The sequence below is a fragment of the Triturus cristatus genome, chromosome 7, assembly GCF_964204655.1.
Source record: "Triturus cristatus chromosome 7, aTriCri1.1, whole genome shotgun sequence".
Classification (NCBI taxonomy): Eukaryota; Metazoa; Chordata; class Amphibia; order Caudata; family Salamandridae; genus Triturus; species Triturus cristatus.
This window is the reverse complement of record NC_140590.1, coordinates 1,414,717,300-1,414,734,703: the sequence shown is the minus strand read 5'-3', so window position 1 is coordinate 1,414,734,703 and position 17,404 is coordinate 1,414,717,300.

Here is a 17,404-nt window from a genome sequence, read left to right as displayed (position 1 = left end):
ACAAAACAAAAGAGGGCCTGAAGACTACAGAACTACAGCCTACATTTTACGGCAACAAAAACTACAGGAGGAGGTATCCACTGGAAACTATAAGGTGCAAAAATGAAACAAGTGTGTTCTACTATCAACATGAATGAAGTCTACAATCGAGAAACAAGCATCAAAAAGAAAAGGAAAGAAGACAACGACACAAGTAGATGAAGCACTACACAGTTCAGCCACACCAGTGTCCTCACCACTGGACACCCCTAGCCCAGGCATGCTGTGCTCATCTACTCTACATAATATGGACACTGGATTTGCCACTACAGGCTGTAGAACTCTTTCTCCAAGTTTCTGTCAGCTGTTTATTTTACCATTTTCTCAACACAACGGTAAGAGGATGTTGTGGTGAAAGTACCGTCTACAGTTTGACTTTCAACTATATGGTGTTACCAGTGCCTGTCTGGGAACTGTGTGCCCAATGCTGTTGTTTTGGCTTCCTGCATTGTGTGATCCTGTGCACATCCTGCTGACTGGTGTTGCTGTGTTGGTTCATGACGTAATTCTGAAGTGGGCATCATTTACTGTGTAAAGGCTTCAATCTTTGCATCATACTTCATGCTGGATTTCCTCTTCGTCTACAATGTTCCTGTGCTCTGGAGAGGCAAATCCGCTGTATAGTGTGAGGGACATCGTTTGTGGTATTTGACACTTTGAACACATTTTATGTCTGTGTCTGAAGGGGAATGGCTACATATCATCGCGGTGACCGTCATTTCTCCCCCCTGGCAATATTATCTATTGCTGCCTGCTGCACAGTTCACCTCACAATGCCACCTTGGTGTGTTTTTCCACAGATTCAAACAACCTTTACCGTTTCAACCGTTATATCGGTTGACAGACAGCGCGCGCGTTTTACCTCAAACTGTGGACATCACGCTAAGTCTGTCCTAATGACCTAGGGGCAGATTTATGTTTCCTGGCGCATCCCTGCAAATCAGCAAGGATGCGCCAGGAATGATGCGTCACGCAAGTTTACCCTTGCGCCACACATGATGCGCCGCATTTACAATGCGGCGCATCATGGCGCAGGAATAAACAGATGCGTGACGCATCCGATGGCGTAACGTTGGCGCAGTGCTTCAGTTGCGTCGCAAGTGCGACGCAACTCCAGCACTGTTCCGACCTACCCTATCCCTAACATGGTGCGTCAAGCCTTACGCCTGCTTCAAGCAGGCGCAGGGTTTTGGCGCATCACCGTTGGGAAAGTGACTCAGTCAAATCTTATAGATTTGACTGAGTCACTTTTCAGGGGCGTTCCTGCGACGGAACGCCCCCCCCTCTGTCGACACGCCCACGTGAAACCTGACGCAGGTTTTACGTGGCGCAGGGCTTTACATCGTGACGCATCTCCATAGATGCGTCACGATGTAAATATGGCGCAACGTGGCGCAGGGTTTACACCGCCGCTGCGTCATAAAAGTGACGCAACGGCGGTGTAAAAGTGGCGCATCTCCAATATAGATCTGCCCATAATTTGGAGCCAGAGTGTGCCGTGAGCCTCCTGGCATTGCGCCGTCTACGTACCGCCATGATCTTTATTTTGTGGAAGATCCTCAAAGCTCTTGACAACTGAAGGAGAGCAGGCAGGACACTGACGTTCTTGGTGCTGTGAGCCTTACATATCCGAGGATTTCATGGTTTGCCGTTCATTATAATTAGCCTCCTGCCAGAGTCTTCCATCATCTATTTTATGAGGTGAGAGAAGCTGGGATTTTCCATAGTCGATGAACGCATTCATCTGCTGCACGGCCCGTCTTCAGTCACACTCCCGATTCTGCCACCACTTTCCTCACTCCTTTTCATTTGCTTCCCATGCACCGTGCGGTGCATAGAGATGCCAGGCGGCCTGTACAATCAACGTTCTTCACCATGCTTCAAACCTGATGTATGTACAACTTGTGCAACTTTAAAGAGTGCTGAAAAGGGTTTTCACCACAACTCGATTTAACGCTCTTTCACTACAGTATCCTGCACTATTTATTTCCTAGTCATTAACATTCCAGGTGTCATTTTTCGGGACTTTACAGCAAGAAATATGTTTGCTCTTTAGTCATATTTCAAGCAACTTTATGGTGGGTTTTGTTCAAACACAACACTCTGCTCTTTCTGACATGCCATACTTCCATATGGCTTCTCTGTGTTCATCCCTTGTGTTTATTTACACTTCATTTTCCATCTTAGGGGGGGCCTAGGCTTTAAGTCCCTTATGCTCGCATTACATTTGCCTACAGTAGCATCGCCCTACGTTTATGGACCCAGGGTACACACATTCTTGGGCTCATTGTTTCATTTTACATGCGTACTTTTAACGCTTCTTTCTTCCCTACATAGGGATGGCAATGGGTTCCTTTCCCATTCGCTCACTGTACATGTGCCTACACGGGCTACATTTGGTCCTCACATTTACAAAGGGCACCGTATCTTGGGTTACAGTCCCATCCTCATTTTCACAGGTACCCTTACACAGGGCACTGTCTCATGGGTCACAGTCCCATTCACTTTTACACTGTCACCCTCACACAGGGCGTCTTATGGGTCATAGTCCCATCTTTACATGGCATCTGTTTTCCTCTACATAGGGGTTGACTTTACACGGCCTGCTATGGCATGGGCTTTTGTCCCATTTACAGTGCTCCTCACCCTCCTGCCTAGGAGTAGAGGACGGCCATGGGTTTCAGTCCCATTGGCTGTTTTTTTTCCTTTGTAATTTCTATGATGTTACATTGCTGTTTTATTTACGGAATGTTACACTCAATCATTTATTGTATTATCTATTTGGAAATGGGGTGGAGTTTAGTGATACTGTTTGTGTCTCTTTCTTCCTCTCTGTTTTCTTCAGTTCAGCTTTCCTATTGATGTCACTTCCTTTTCATCTTGGGAATCTGGACCATACACATTTCACTGTTATTTCTTCTTTAGTATTCAGTCTTTACCTTTCTGCAATGCTCTTCTTGTTCCTCCTTGTTCAGGATGAATCTCCTCTTTCTCTTCTCCCTGTGCTTGGGGTTGTCTTCTCTTCTGTTCCCATCGTGCCTTGTCCTTCTTTCCTTGCTTGCCTGCCTGGCCAGTGGGTGTGCGTAGGGGTTGTCTTTGGTACATCTGTCTCTCTAATTTCTTATTTCCTCTCTTGCGTCTCACTGTCTTCTTCTTTCTATTTCACTGTTGTAGAGGATGGGTTCGTTCTTTTTGCTTACTTACACTTTACCCTCTCCTCCTTGTCTTGTCCCATTTATCTCCTCGCTTTGCTTTGCTTGCTCTTTTCCCTGACGTTCTCTTTGTCACTCTGTTGTTCCTTTCCTGCTATCTGTCCTTTGTTCACTCTCGTTATATTTTACCACATATTGCATATTGTTCTTCTGTTGGAAGGAAAGGGGATATGTAGTATCCTCCATTTGTATTGTAATGTATTTTACCCCTCCTGCTCAGCCAGTGCCTGTGCTCTGTGCCCCATAGAATGTTAGAGTCTTGATGTGCCTCGGAATGTTGGGACACAGAGAGGTGAAGCGACAGTTGGTCATGGGCTGAGCAGCATACAGGCTGCTCCTGGTGGGGCTCTCCTTCAGAACATAACTACCTGTTATACTACTTGTTACATGCTTGAATAAATCTAACTAAATTACTACTTCCTGTGTGGACCTCTTCACTACACATTAACTAAAATTATTAAAGAGATCCCGCAGGTCCAAAGTTTTGACACTGCCGACATCAGTAATCCAGCTTGGATCATACTGGGAAGATAACTGGGCAGTCTATGTGAGAGTGAGCGGTTAAAAACTGACCTGGAAATTGTCCAAGCATTCCAAAGATTACAAAACAGGAAAGAAACAACACTCTGAAGGAACTTTACAGTAGCAGGGGGAGAATTTCAGGGCAAGAACCGCAGCCTCTATTGGATTCAGGTCCACTTTTTAAGAAGATGAAAAAAAAGTTCTTTGGGGCATATTGTCAAGCCCCCATGGCCATCCCCACGTCCCTTTCAGTGACGTTGTTGTGGCGATAGGGGCTTAGCCCTATCTATTCACAAGGCAGCATTAAGCCACTGTTTTTAGCGTGAAAGGGGTATGCAGTGGGTGTTGTGGTGGGCGTTCCATCACAACACCCATTGAGTTTGACACTACCTCCTATTCACAAGGGCAGCGTAAATAGGAGGTAGTGCCAAACTTAAGACCAGGAAAAATCGGGTCTTAAGGTAGCAAAACGAGGAGAAATGCTTTATTTCTCCTTGTTTTTACTTTTTCCATGTGTGCTCCCTTGTTCAACACACATGGAAAATGCAATGGTTGGTTTAGCCATCTCAGGGATGAAACATGAGGCTGCACCGTATTCCAACGCCTCTCTCCGCCACTTCCTTGAGAATATGGCCCTTTGTATGTTCAGTGGACAATGTCTGCCTCCCATGAGGAGTTGATAACGTTCTATGACTTTAGTACGAAAATATTTGGCTGGACAATAGCCACAGAGAGGGATTTCAAGCTGCTGGTGGAAAATTAGATTACATTTGACAAAAGTCTCTAAGTAAAGTCTGCGCTATCTGGGTAGGAAATTCTATGTGGGATCTAATATTTTGCACTTTCTAACTTAAATGCTGATAATTTAGTCCATATTTCCAGAAAAATGGGGTGATTTGTCTCCGAAGCTTCAGGAGGGGAATTTTGCGTGACAGTAGGACCTCGCAGTGGGCCTGGCAGTCCTTTGTCGGGGTTTTTGTTTATAGGGAATCTGGCTGATCCTTTTATAATCGTTAACATTTTTGGAGGTAATGAAGCGTAGCTCATATTATGCATTTTGCAGCAAGCGGATTCCAAATATCATCTTTTATTGTGCTGTATCAGACCAATTTTATTTTGTATTTTTTCTTTTAACCTAGAAACCTCTCCAACATCCCAGTCACATTACATTGAATTACTTCCGAGAAGGAATGTTTCTGTTGTCACCTTCCTGTGTGCTCGGAGTTCACACATCCTTCAGCAATGGAAGATAACAGCTTCCATCTGCAACAACTTGATTCTGTCCTTGCAAGCAGTGTGGGGGGTGACTTAAAATGTAAGACTTGTCCACAACTTTGAGCGACAGTAAATGGCTTTATACCTTCTAGGGATGTGTGTTGAGCACTCCTACTGAAGCCATGCAAAACCATCCCATTCCTAGTACCTTTAAACATCTGTGGGCCAGATTTACCAAGATTTTAAGCTGTGTTTGCATGACAACAGTGACCTTTTTTGTTCAATTTTCTTCCCAGTCCCAAAATCGTTTAACATTGGAAATAACGTAAAAGTAACGGCACTGCTTTGCATTACTTACCGCCTAAGGGGGGTACTATGGGTGCTGCATAGACATTCCCATGAAACCATTCAAGGTTTCTGAGGCTAAACCCAATTTACTAAATAAAGTAGACAGGCATTAGCATCAGAAAATAGCGCACCCTTCTACAAGGTTCTATGAAGTAGAAATGCTTTTTTTCTCCTTTATTTTCCAACCTTGCATGTGTGCTGCACTTTACAGCACACATAAAAAGTGGGGAAATGATTACAATTAGTTTAAGCATAGTATTGTGTCCAGGAAGCGTTTCCTTCCAGCACAAAACCTATGCTTGACTCATGGAGACACCCTTGCACTATGGTGCAAAGTTGTCTATATGGCGCACGGCTGCTAATATCAGCACCGGCGCTCAGGACAGGGGAGGAGAGTGTCATATGTCAGTGAATTTGGCGCTTTCCTGCTCCCTCCTTCTCACGAAGTGCAGCATTCGTTAATTTGGCCCTTGGTGTTTGTCCTTGTGAAAGCTTGTGCATCCTTTATTTAATTAAATCCATGCCTTTAACGAGCAGCCTGACCAGCTGGGTATACAAGTCTGCAACAACAAAACCCAACATAAACATTTTAATTTCACACATGCTTAATTTGAGGCAGTGCAGAGGGAAAAGCAGTGACATGGAAGACAGCAGAGATGGAAAATAATTGCCAAGAGAGAGATCAAGGTGGAGGGAGTTTGTGGTGGTGGATGAAAGAGGAATGAGGTGGAAACAAGGCTACACAGCCTTGGTATTTGCACTCCAGACAGTCGACAGCACTGGCCACAAGCTTCTGTGCAAACATTGGTATCCGAGCACTCATTCGGTCACAAATTCAGCGCTGACTTTATCTGCTTTCCCTGGTTAAACAAAGCACACTTTTGGACGAGCAAGCACAACCCTGGTTAGCAAAGGAGATTCATATGCACAGTGATTAGGTGAGTGACTTTTGATTTTATTGGCTTTTGCATTTTTTTATTATCCCCACCAATATTTTTCAGTCGCTAATTTGCCTCTATAAACAGATGAAAAACACGAACATAATATAGCAGGAAATGCAGAGTTGGGACAGGTAACCATTGAATGCTCTCGTAGATCATTGTAAGGTGAAGCCTGCACTAAATTTGTCAGCCTCAATGTTAAGAACTGTTCTTCTCACATCTCACCTGCACCCTTATTTATTAAGTTAGTGGCAGATTAGAATTGATAGCGTGGACAGCAAAGTGCCCTCCCTACTTAACCTATATGGTGAGTGACATTTTTTGCAGTGCATTCGCTCTTCCATTGTTATCTTCCCATGATTTTGGAATAGGCCCCACCACAGACATAATAGAACCATCACCAGTGGAATGGATCCTAGTTCAAGACACGCACCGTAGGCGCAAGGGGCTTGCAAATAAACCCCATTGATTAATGTCATCAGCCCCACGCACATCCTGCCATAGACAAATGTTTTTTCACTAATAATTCATTTACTTTGTTTGATGAGATTGGCAAAATCTTTCACTTTTTTCTGTCTACGTGTATAGGACCATAGGCCGGAGACCATCAAACATTTTTTGGTGATCTTTTCTAGTAGCAGTGGTGTTATAAAACAGTGAATTCAAACAATCCTCCTTTTCGAAAACCCAGCCAGCGTAAACCAGAAATCGGACAAACATATTGGTTTTGTATTTGTCAGGCACTTTCTTACCTCTTGCAAATCCCACGCCATTTACGTTGGCATGTATTTATAAAGCATGTTAAGCTTCCTCTTACATCAAGAGTGCAACTGATTGGGGCAGACTTGATAAAATCAAAATGATGCTTGCTCCTATAATTTTTTACATGATCTCGGCTATTCTGCTCCATCTTCCTGCTTACTTTTTCAAAAAAATTAATTCTATTCTATCAATATTTTTATGGAATAAGAAAAAATCCCGCATGTCTTTAATTAAATTAAAACGCCCTAAATCACAAAGTGGAGTTAATTTTCCAGACTTTCAACTTTATCACAATACCTTCCTTCTTAAGCAACTCTGTAAATCATTAAAGGACTCCACTCCTAATCCCTCACCATTATGGAAAGATTTAGAGCATTCATTTTTAGCCCCTTTTTCCATTGATGAATCCCTCACTTTCACTCACAAATCACGTTTTCTATCTTCACCTATATATAACACTACTTACAAACTATTTCACTCTTTTATGCTATCACACCTCTCAGCTAAGGACTGATTTCTTAAATCATCTATTTGGCATAACAAACTTCTTAAAATTAAAAATAAACCCATTGTTTGGAAGACTTGGTGAGATAAAGGGTTACTTTTGATCCATCAGTTATACTCAAATGATTCTTTTCTTACCTTTTCTGATGCACAATCACTTTATCGACCTTCAAAATCTTTTTCTGTTAAATTTAACCAATTCTCTGCTTTTTATATCCTCTTTTCCACCTTCCACATTACCTCAATGCAACATTCTTCCCATTTTAAGTGCCCAAACTAGTGCCTCATCCATTTACAAATTCCTTAGTACACCCAATACACTCAGACCTAAAACTCTCACTGAACTTCAATGGGAATCGGAATTTCACTCTTCTTGGCCTACTATACTTTGGGATAAATTGTGGTTGAAACTGCGCAAGACTTCAAGGTCAGCTAGCACGACTCAAACACTTTTCTTTATATATATTCGTCTTCTGTTTGCACCATTATCCCTACATAAATTTCAACCCACACTCTCTTCAATTTGTTGGTCTTGCATTGCCTCTCACGCAGACTTATTTCATATGCTTTTTTCTTGTCCTTTTACGCACCAGTTTTGGCTGAAAGTATGGTCTCAAATTAATACCATTTGCCACACCTGCTTGCCTTTCTCCCCAGAAGCTCTATTTCTGGGCACATTATCTGATCATTGGCAATCCCTCTCTCATAACATGGACATTGTGGACTTATTGCTTGCAATTGCTTTCCAGCAAATAACAAAAAATTGGAAACAATCCACACAACCCTCATTTCAATCTTGGTGGTACCGTGTATGTTATAACCATCGACTAGATCGTGCCTATAGCTCCCCTATGTCTCTACTCCTGAAAAGAGAACGCATATGGTCTCCTGTGACTACTTTTTTAGACACTTCTGCACAAAGATCTACCCGTCATCATCCTTCATCGGAAGAAGTCCCCAAACCACCATAAATTGTTTATAATGATATAGTGTTGATCTATAGTTGTAATTATATATTTTCTTCCTTTCGCTCGTTTTAATTGTTATTATACTTTTGATATACAGCAATTCTTCTTTATATTGTTCGATACTTTTTATAGTGTATTAAGACTTTTTTTATCTTTACGTACGTATGTATTTATTTAATGATTATTATTAAGGTTTCCCTTACCCATGTTTTTCCTTTCCCCCTCCCTTTTTTCTTCCCACCATATTTCTTATAACAAAAGTTCTATATGCAACTATTTTTGAGGAATTATTCCTTGTTTTCACAGTGCATACGTTTTAGTTCACTCAATGTTTTTAATTGTCTTCTGATACATATGTGATGGCTGGTACTTGGTTGCATATTTTCAAAATAAAATTTATGTTTAAACTTAGAGTGCAACTGATTACTGAAGATAGCTTCCCCTGTGATAGTATCCAGTCTCTCACTGGAGTCACTTAGAAGGCAGGCCTGCTGGTTAATATCACACAGGAAACTCAATCTACAACAACCCAATGCAGCCTGAACACATGTATGCTTGGATGTGTCATGTAAATGACACTGAAACACTAGCAAATACATACAGAAGATCAAACACTAAGCTTTGCGCACACTGCTACTATCAACTAACTATGGGCCTGATTAATACTTTGGCGCAGCAGCGACAACGCAATGCCTCCTCCGCTGCGCCTAAGCCACGCAAGCACCGCAGACCGTATTACAAGTTAAAAATGGGTAACTAGTAATACGATGCATGGTCCTTTGCTGTTGCTATGGAGCAGCCTGGAAAACAGGCACCGCAATGGGAACAGAAAAAAAGGTCCAGCACGGCATGGAAGTCCACGTCCACGTCCATGCCGTGCTGACACTTTGTGGGGGTGCAGTGCCTCCCTGAATGTATCCCCGTGGAGGTGGGGCCATGGGGCCCTGTAGGGTCCCCTTTGTTCCTGAACCGCCAGCCTTTTCATGGCGTGGCTCTGCCATGAAAAGGCTGGCGGTCCAGGAACTCATAATATGCTGATCGGGCTTGCACCAGTCCCCGCTCAGCATATTGCATTGTAGCCCTCCTGCGCCACCACCCCTGAACAACTGTTACCTGGCGCAGCTGACGGTCCACTGCGGCAATGACTTTAGACATCATAATCCAGCAAACGGCGGACTGCCACTGCTGCGCCACCATGAATCTGGCAGTCGGAAGATCACCAGACTCCGAATCAGACCCTATGTATCTGTTCTCCAGAACACAGGGAATTAAAATAGGTTTTACAAACATTCAAAATACTATACTGAGATCTAGAGGGATAAAAGATGCCCCACCATTTGTCGTCTCACTACAAACAACTCCTGCTGTCTGATGGGAGACAGCATTGTATATCATACTCCACCGACCCAATCCTTGCTCATCATTGGATGGCTTTTCTGTTAGTTTCAATTGCCTCGCTCTTATTTGTTGCTTTCCTCCCTTTCTGTGTTTGACCCACCCACAGGATCTTTTGTTTTTGCTGTCTATATAATCGTCATTCTTCCTGCTCGGAATTCAGCAATGCAAACAGAGCCATGTTTAAATAATACCCACACTGCCGCCTTTCAGTGACACCTAGTGTTCATTAGAAAAACTGCAACAGAAATGTAGAAGATGCAACATGAATTTTGACAGACTGTGAAAACAAGCACTGGCACCAACAATCAGTCTTGCTTTATGTGGAAATAAGGGCAGCCAATTGGCATTGTTTATGCTTTTTCTTTTTAGACTCAGTGTAGAAAGGCTTTTGTCTGTCTTTGGGTGGCTTTTATTTAGATATCTGTTTTTATAAGTTTATTGGCATCTATTGAAAGTTCAAAAGTATTGTTTGAAATATATTAAGACACTTGATAATTGGTGATCATATGTGTGAGATAGCCTTCTTGATTTTTTTTTTTTTATAGATTATGTACTGAAGATAGTGGGCCATATCATGATACTGTTTTTCACGGGCCAATAACTACCTCTTTGTGTTTCTGAGATGCACTATCAGAAAATATGCATTATTTCAGAAATATTTCGAGTTCATGTATTCAATCAAGATGCCAAAAGGAAGTGCATTATTAATCAATGCCATGAAGCATCTTGAATCAACTGAAAGTTTCTCATTAAACATCCAAAAACACATTTTCGACACTACACGATACATAACCAACTTCAACAGTGATTTCCAAGCTGATTAAAAAGCAACAAAGCAGAAATATTGTTAAGGGGAATACTATTCTCATTGTGGTATGTTTTTGACTCGCTAGTTAAAGATAACATTCAATTATATCAAGCACGCCGACTACATTTAATTGTCCTTTTTCCACTCAATGTCACGCAGTGTCAAAAAGAACACACAGCTGAAAGTGAAACGCTTTAAAAAATCAATTCCTATGCAAAATAAATATCCCTTTACTTACACAGGAGGACAATCAAAAAGAAAAAAACAGTTTTCCCTGTTTCATAGGTGGTAATATTTCTTTTTTTTATGTTTGAAATGCTTTATTTCACACTTGTGATAGAGAATATAAAGATATCAGCAACTACATATAATGAAATCAAATACAATATTGAAGTAAGTGTAAAGCTAATATCAATAGAGAAAAATCAAAGCATTTTATGAGGTTTTATAAATACAAGGGAAAGGAAAAGAGAGGAGGTAACAAAGAAAGAAAAACAGAAACAGAAAAGAAAGATAAATAAAGGGAGGAGAGGAAATATGACATTGCAATATATATATACAGATATGAACAAAATATGGCATGTCAATAAGTAAATTGCAAGACTATTACAACATATTATTCAGTATGAAAAATATATAATATGAGGAGCATAAAAAAAAGCAAGAAAAAGAAAAGGAGGACAGATGAAATATCATTCAAGGAGGTTTAAAATTTTCAGAGGTGGTTTGAGAACTTTTCTTCAGAGCCAATTTATCTAGATATATAGTGAGAGGTAACCAGAATAGGTCCCTGTTGAGAGTGGGAGTACAGGAGGCAGCTAATGCAACATCAAGTCTATGAAAATGACAGAGGGAATTCCACCAATGCAGAATAGAGAGTTTAGTGAGAGTTTTCCAGTTAAAAGATATGTGCTGGAATGCAAGAGCGAGCATGAGGTCAAATAAACCGTGACAGTGTGTGGGAAGGTCTAAAGAGTCAGAGAGACTACCTGCAAAAAGGATAGGTAGAGAATAAAGAATAGAAAGAGTGAAGAAACGAGAGATATATAACCAAACTTCCTCCCATAATTTAATAACATGAGGGCATAAAAAGAAGAGATGAAGAAGGTCAGAGTCAGGAAGGCCACAGGTCCAACAGTTAGAGTCAGGAGAAATAGAAAAATGAAATAAAGAAACTGGACAGTAGTAGATTCTATGATATAAAAAGAACAAAGATTGAGTAAGAGAGGCGGAGCGGATAATTTTTAGAGATCTGGACTAAATTTTATCCCAAAGAGCAACAGACCAATCACATCCCAAATCCGACTCTTTTTTTTTTTTCCCAAGCCAGTTCTAGTTTGGATTTCACGCGATCCAGATTAGGAGATAAGAAATATTTATAAATAAGAGAAGCTTTAGGAAAAGTATAGAGAATTTTAAGGAGAGGAGATTGGGAAACTGAGGGAGATGAAGAAGGTAAAGAGTAGTAGACGTCGAGAATAATTGCCATAAGAGTGGCGAATTTGTGTGAAAAGGAGCGAGGATAATGAAATAAGAGTTGAAATTGAGGAAATGAGCAGGGTGAAAAACCATCAAAGAGCTGATTAACCCATATGCGGCCTCTTGACCTCCAAGAAATCCAGCAGATGGGTCTATTGTTTAGGAGAATATGGGAATTATGCCAAATGGGAGTATCTAAAAAGGATTCACGGGTAATAGGGTTAGAGTGAACCAAGGATTTCAAAAGAGAAGAGGTCTGTCTAAATAAGGGAAGTGAGGTAGAAGATTTCTTAGCGGAAAAGTGTATAACTTCTCTAAGAGAAAATGGTAACAATAGCGTTTGCTCTATAGAGAGCCAAAGGGGAGTAATTGATGTAAGCCATCTGGAAGCCTGACGAAGCGAAAAAGACTTATGATATAAACGAAAATCTGGGAAATTAACTCCACCATTTGATTTTGGTTTACGAAGAGAGGATGAAGCGATTCTAGACTTCTTATTTTTCCAGAGAAATCTTGAGAGACAGGAGTCAAGACGTTTAAAATGAATATTGGGGATATGAACAGGAAGCATGGAAAAGGTATATATTAGCATAGGGGCGATCATCATTTTAATGGAGTCCAGTCGACCCCACCAAGAGAGAAAGAGAGGATTCCAAGTAGGCCTGAGCCAAAATTCCGTTCCGATCGCGGAAATTGCGATAATTTGGCATTTTCGCGTTCCGTGGAAAGCGCGAAAATGTCAACATTTCCACATTCCGCAGCTTAGCGATAATTTGTTTCTTGCTCGCACTGTAAAATAATACATTCACGCGTGCGCGCGATCGCCTTACCTGAATCCCCGCGTTCGCCGACAAGTTTTCCCGATCCGGTCGCGTTCTCCACGAGATGTTGGATTGTTGGTAGCCATTTGCGCTGTCTCGCGACAGTTCGCGCCCGCAGTAACGTCATGCGTCGCGTGATCACGTCTTTCTTCTCGCGATCATGCACCGCGAGACAAGTGAAAACAAGATGGCCGCGCCCGCGAGCAACCGCATGGGTAAGTTGGCAAGCCGCGACCACGCAGAAAATACCGCGAACGGGCGGGAAAAAAACTTCCGCATCTTCGCGATATCTCCGCATGTTTGCGGAGATTTTTATCATTTTCGCGATAATTTGCGAAAGTGAATTTCGCAAATTCCGCCCACCCCTAATTCCAAGAGGAAAGTGACTTATCAATACGGGAAAGAACTGCGGACATATTTAGTTGAACGGAGGAAGCAATGGAATTAGAGAACCAGATGCCCAAATATTTAATTTTCGAGCTATTCCAGGCAAACCCAGTGGAAGAGAAGAGATGAGGAAGGCAACATTTTGTTAGAGGGCGAATTTCAGTTTTATCAGAATTAATTTTATACCCAGAGACCTGTGAAAAGGAGTCAAATTCAAGTAATAAAGCAGGTATGGACGTTTCGGGGGCAGAAATAAATTAAAAGGATATCGTCCGCATATGCGGAAAGTTTTAACTGATTATCACCATAAGGAAAGCCAAAGCTAGATATATTATTACGAATAGAGGTCAAAAAACGTTCAAGGGCTAGAACAAAGAGAAGTGGGGATAACGGACAACCTTGACAGACACCACGCTGAAGAGAAAAATAAGAGGAAACGTGACCATTAACTAGGACCGAAGCCTTAGGAGCAGAGTATAATAAGGAAATAAGAGAGATGAATTTAGGGCCAAAACCATGCCAGCATAATGAAGCAAACAAGAAAGACCGATCCACTCTATCAAAAACCTTCTCTGCATCGACAGAGATAGCAGCGAGAGGAATGGCAAGGGATGAGGCTTTATTTAAGACATTAAGGAAAAGACGAGAATTATCAGAGGTGAGTCTACCTTTAACAAAGCGACATTGTTCCTTACCAATAAGATGGGGCATAAGGCGATCCAGACGTACAGCAAGCAGCTTAGCAAACAATTTATAATCCACATTGACTAAAGATATAGGTCGATAATTTTTACAGAATTGGGGATCACGGCCTTCCTTGGGAATGAGACATATGGTGGCTTCTTGGAAAGTTCCTGCTGTCTTACCAGATAAGCAAAATGATTGGAAAAAAACTAAAAGTCGGGGAAGTAAGAGGTCAGAAAAGTGCATGTAAAATTCAACCGAAAAGCTGTCGGGCCCAGGTGATTTCCCTTTAGTAAGAGTGTTCAAGGCTTCAGATAGTTCGGCGAGTGAAAGGTCATGTTCAAGATCAAGAAGATTAAGATGAGAGGTGGAGGGAATGGGAAGTTTCTCAAAATATGTTTGAAGAAGAGAAGGGGTGGGAGGAGATTCAGGCGTGTAGAGAGACTGATAAAAGAGTTTAAATTGATCAAGTATTTCTTGGTCCTTGTGCAAGAGAGAGTTATTGGAAGAATAAACAGAGTCAATAAAAGTACGCTCTTTACGTGATTTAAGATAATTAGTCAAGAGCTTGCCTGATTTGTTACGACCGCCATAATAACGGGCGCTACTACGGAGGAGCATTGAGGAAGCATTATCAGTAGTGGATTTGTTAAATTCAAGTTTAGCTCGTATAAGATCTGGTGAGATAGAGTTAGTAGAGGAGGTGTAAAACTCATGTTCTAGAGACTTAATATGGGCCAATAGAGTTTTCCGTTTCTGAAGAGAGCGTTTCTTTTTCTTAGAAACAAAATCAATAACAAAACCTCTAGCTGTAGCTTTAAAAGAATCCCATAAAAGAAAAGGAGACAAAGTAGGGTCGTTGTTGAGCAAAAAGAATTAATTACCAAAGGAGCGAAAAGAAGTAGAGAAAAGGGGATTGGTAAGAAGAGAGTTATTAAACCGCCAGCGTGAAGACTTAGGATGTGGGGGGATAAGATCAAGGTCTGTTACAATTGGAGCATGATCAGAAATGACTATGGGTTCAATAGAAGAGGATAGAAGATTTTGGGATAGGGGTTGAGAGAGAAAAATGTAATCAAGACAAGAGATAGATGCATGAGGAGGAGAGAAAAAGGAGTAATCAAGGGCATCAGGATGAGAAAGTCTCCAGGAATCAATGAGATGTGACTGGGAAATAGTGTCAAGGAATTGTTTGTGAGTCTTATGAGGTGTGAAACGGACAGATGGTTTGCGGTCAAGAAACGGGTCAACAATCTGGTTGCAATCACCACCTAGAATAAACATAGCATCTCCAAATTGAATACATTTTGATGTGATTAAAGGCCAAAAAGAGCAATCAGGTTGCGTAGGACCATAAACATTAAAAACAGTTAAAGGCACAGAATTAATTAATAGCTTAGCTAAAACCCATCGACCTTCAGTATCATTATACTGGAACATAACCTTACATTTTAATTTCTTGTGACATAGAATAGCAACCCCATTTTTTTATTAGAAGATGGGGAGAATAAGACCGTACCCACCCAGCCTCTTTTCAACTTAAGCGACTCAGCTTCAGAAAGATGAGTTTCTTGCAAAAGAACTAAATCTGGGTTGTAAGAAGCCAGGTGGGAAAGTATTCTCTGTCGTTTAATAGGATTAATAAAACCTTTAACATTCCAGGAGATTACTTTGAATTCAAAAATAGAAAAAATGTAAAAGAAACATTAGCTATAACAATACAAAGAAAGAGAAGAATGCCAAAAAGGAAAAGGAAAATGAAATGACAGAAAAGGGGGAATGTAGAAAAGGAATTGCAAAAGCAAAGAGGGAAGAAAATGAAATAAGTGTATATGAATTGGGAAAAAATAAAAATAGATAGGAACCCAAAGAGAGAAAAAAGCATAACCAATAAGTAAAAGGGAAAGAGAAGGAAAGAAGGGGACGGAAAAAGGAGAAGAATAAATAGAAGAAGAGACAGTACATATTCAAAAAGGATGACTGAGGACAACATACCTGAGGGGGGAACGAAAAAGGAGAACAATGGGACGATGGCGACACTCAACAAGGTGAGCCTCCCATGAATGGGAGTCCGAACCGGACCAGGACGGAAAGACGCAGAGGAGGAGCACACGGAGGAAGAGAAAATTAAATCAACTAATCTATATGAAGGAACAAAGGAAATGATTAACATAGAAGGAATATAAATATAAATATAAACAAAACTAAAACTAACCAGCTACCTTATAACACGAAAGATAACAAGTTCTAAGACCAATAATATCAGAAAAGCAAAACATGAAAGGAGATGAACATGAGAGGAAAACTACACTAGAACAGTGTATAGAACTTCAAAAAAAAATGTAACAAAGAGCAAAAAATACGAACGCAGGTACAAAACCTGTAAGGAGGAAAAGAAAGAAGGTTAAATGTTCAGCCATTTGAAGTAGTGGAAGACTCCATGCTGCTGGAAGTATCAATATGAATAAAGTTCTTAAGCTCCGCAGGATTTTGAAAAGTCCATGTTTGGCTTTGATACGTGACTTTGAAGAGACATGGGTGGAACAAGCCATATCTAGCGCCAAGAGAACGAAGAGGAGCACGAAGGTTGAGGAATTATTTTCTTCTGGACGCAGTAGCGTTTGAGACGTCCTGTGAAAGAAACACCTTTTGACCCATCAAGGAGATTTGACGTTTGGACCTGGCTGCTGAAAGGACTGAGAGAAGACCTGTAAACTTCAGGAAAAGAATGATGACTCCCCGTGGTTTAGTAGAAGTAGATGTGCGAGGACCAAGTCTAGGAGCTCTTTGGATGCTGAGAGAGGTGGTAGATGGCATATCTAAAAGTTTCGGAAGAAAAGAGGTGAAGAATGAAACAGGATCATCTCCTTCCAGGGATTCTGGCAATCCGTAAACGAGTAGGTTGTTCCTCCTGTTCCTATTTTCTAAATCCTCAGTGTGTTGTTGAAGAGCGAGAACCGATTTTTCCAGAGAGGAAATTTGTTGCAAGTTTGCTGGAATCACTGAGACTTGTTGCTCCACCGACGACACCCTGTTTTCCATTAGTAGACCACTTCTCCTCAAGAAATTGCATCTTGGTATTCAATTCAATAATACTTTATTTCGACCTGTTTCGGCCATAAAAGCAGCATATAAAACACAGTACATTAGAATACACAATAGAAAACATCAATACTAAAATTTACGGCTAATAACCCAAGTTTGTCTAGGCACTGTTTCGAATGATAAAACTCCTTTTTATCCAAAATGCATGGAGATACTTAGAGAGTGCAAACACAATATAACCTGCTGTGTTCGATTTAAAGATTCTAAGTGC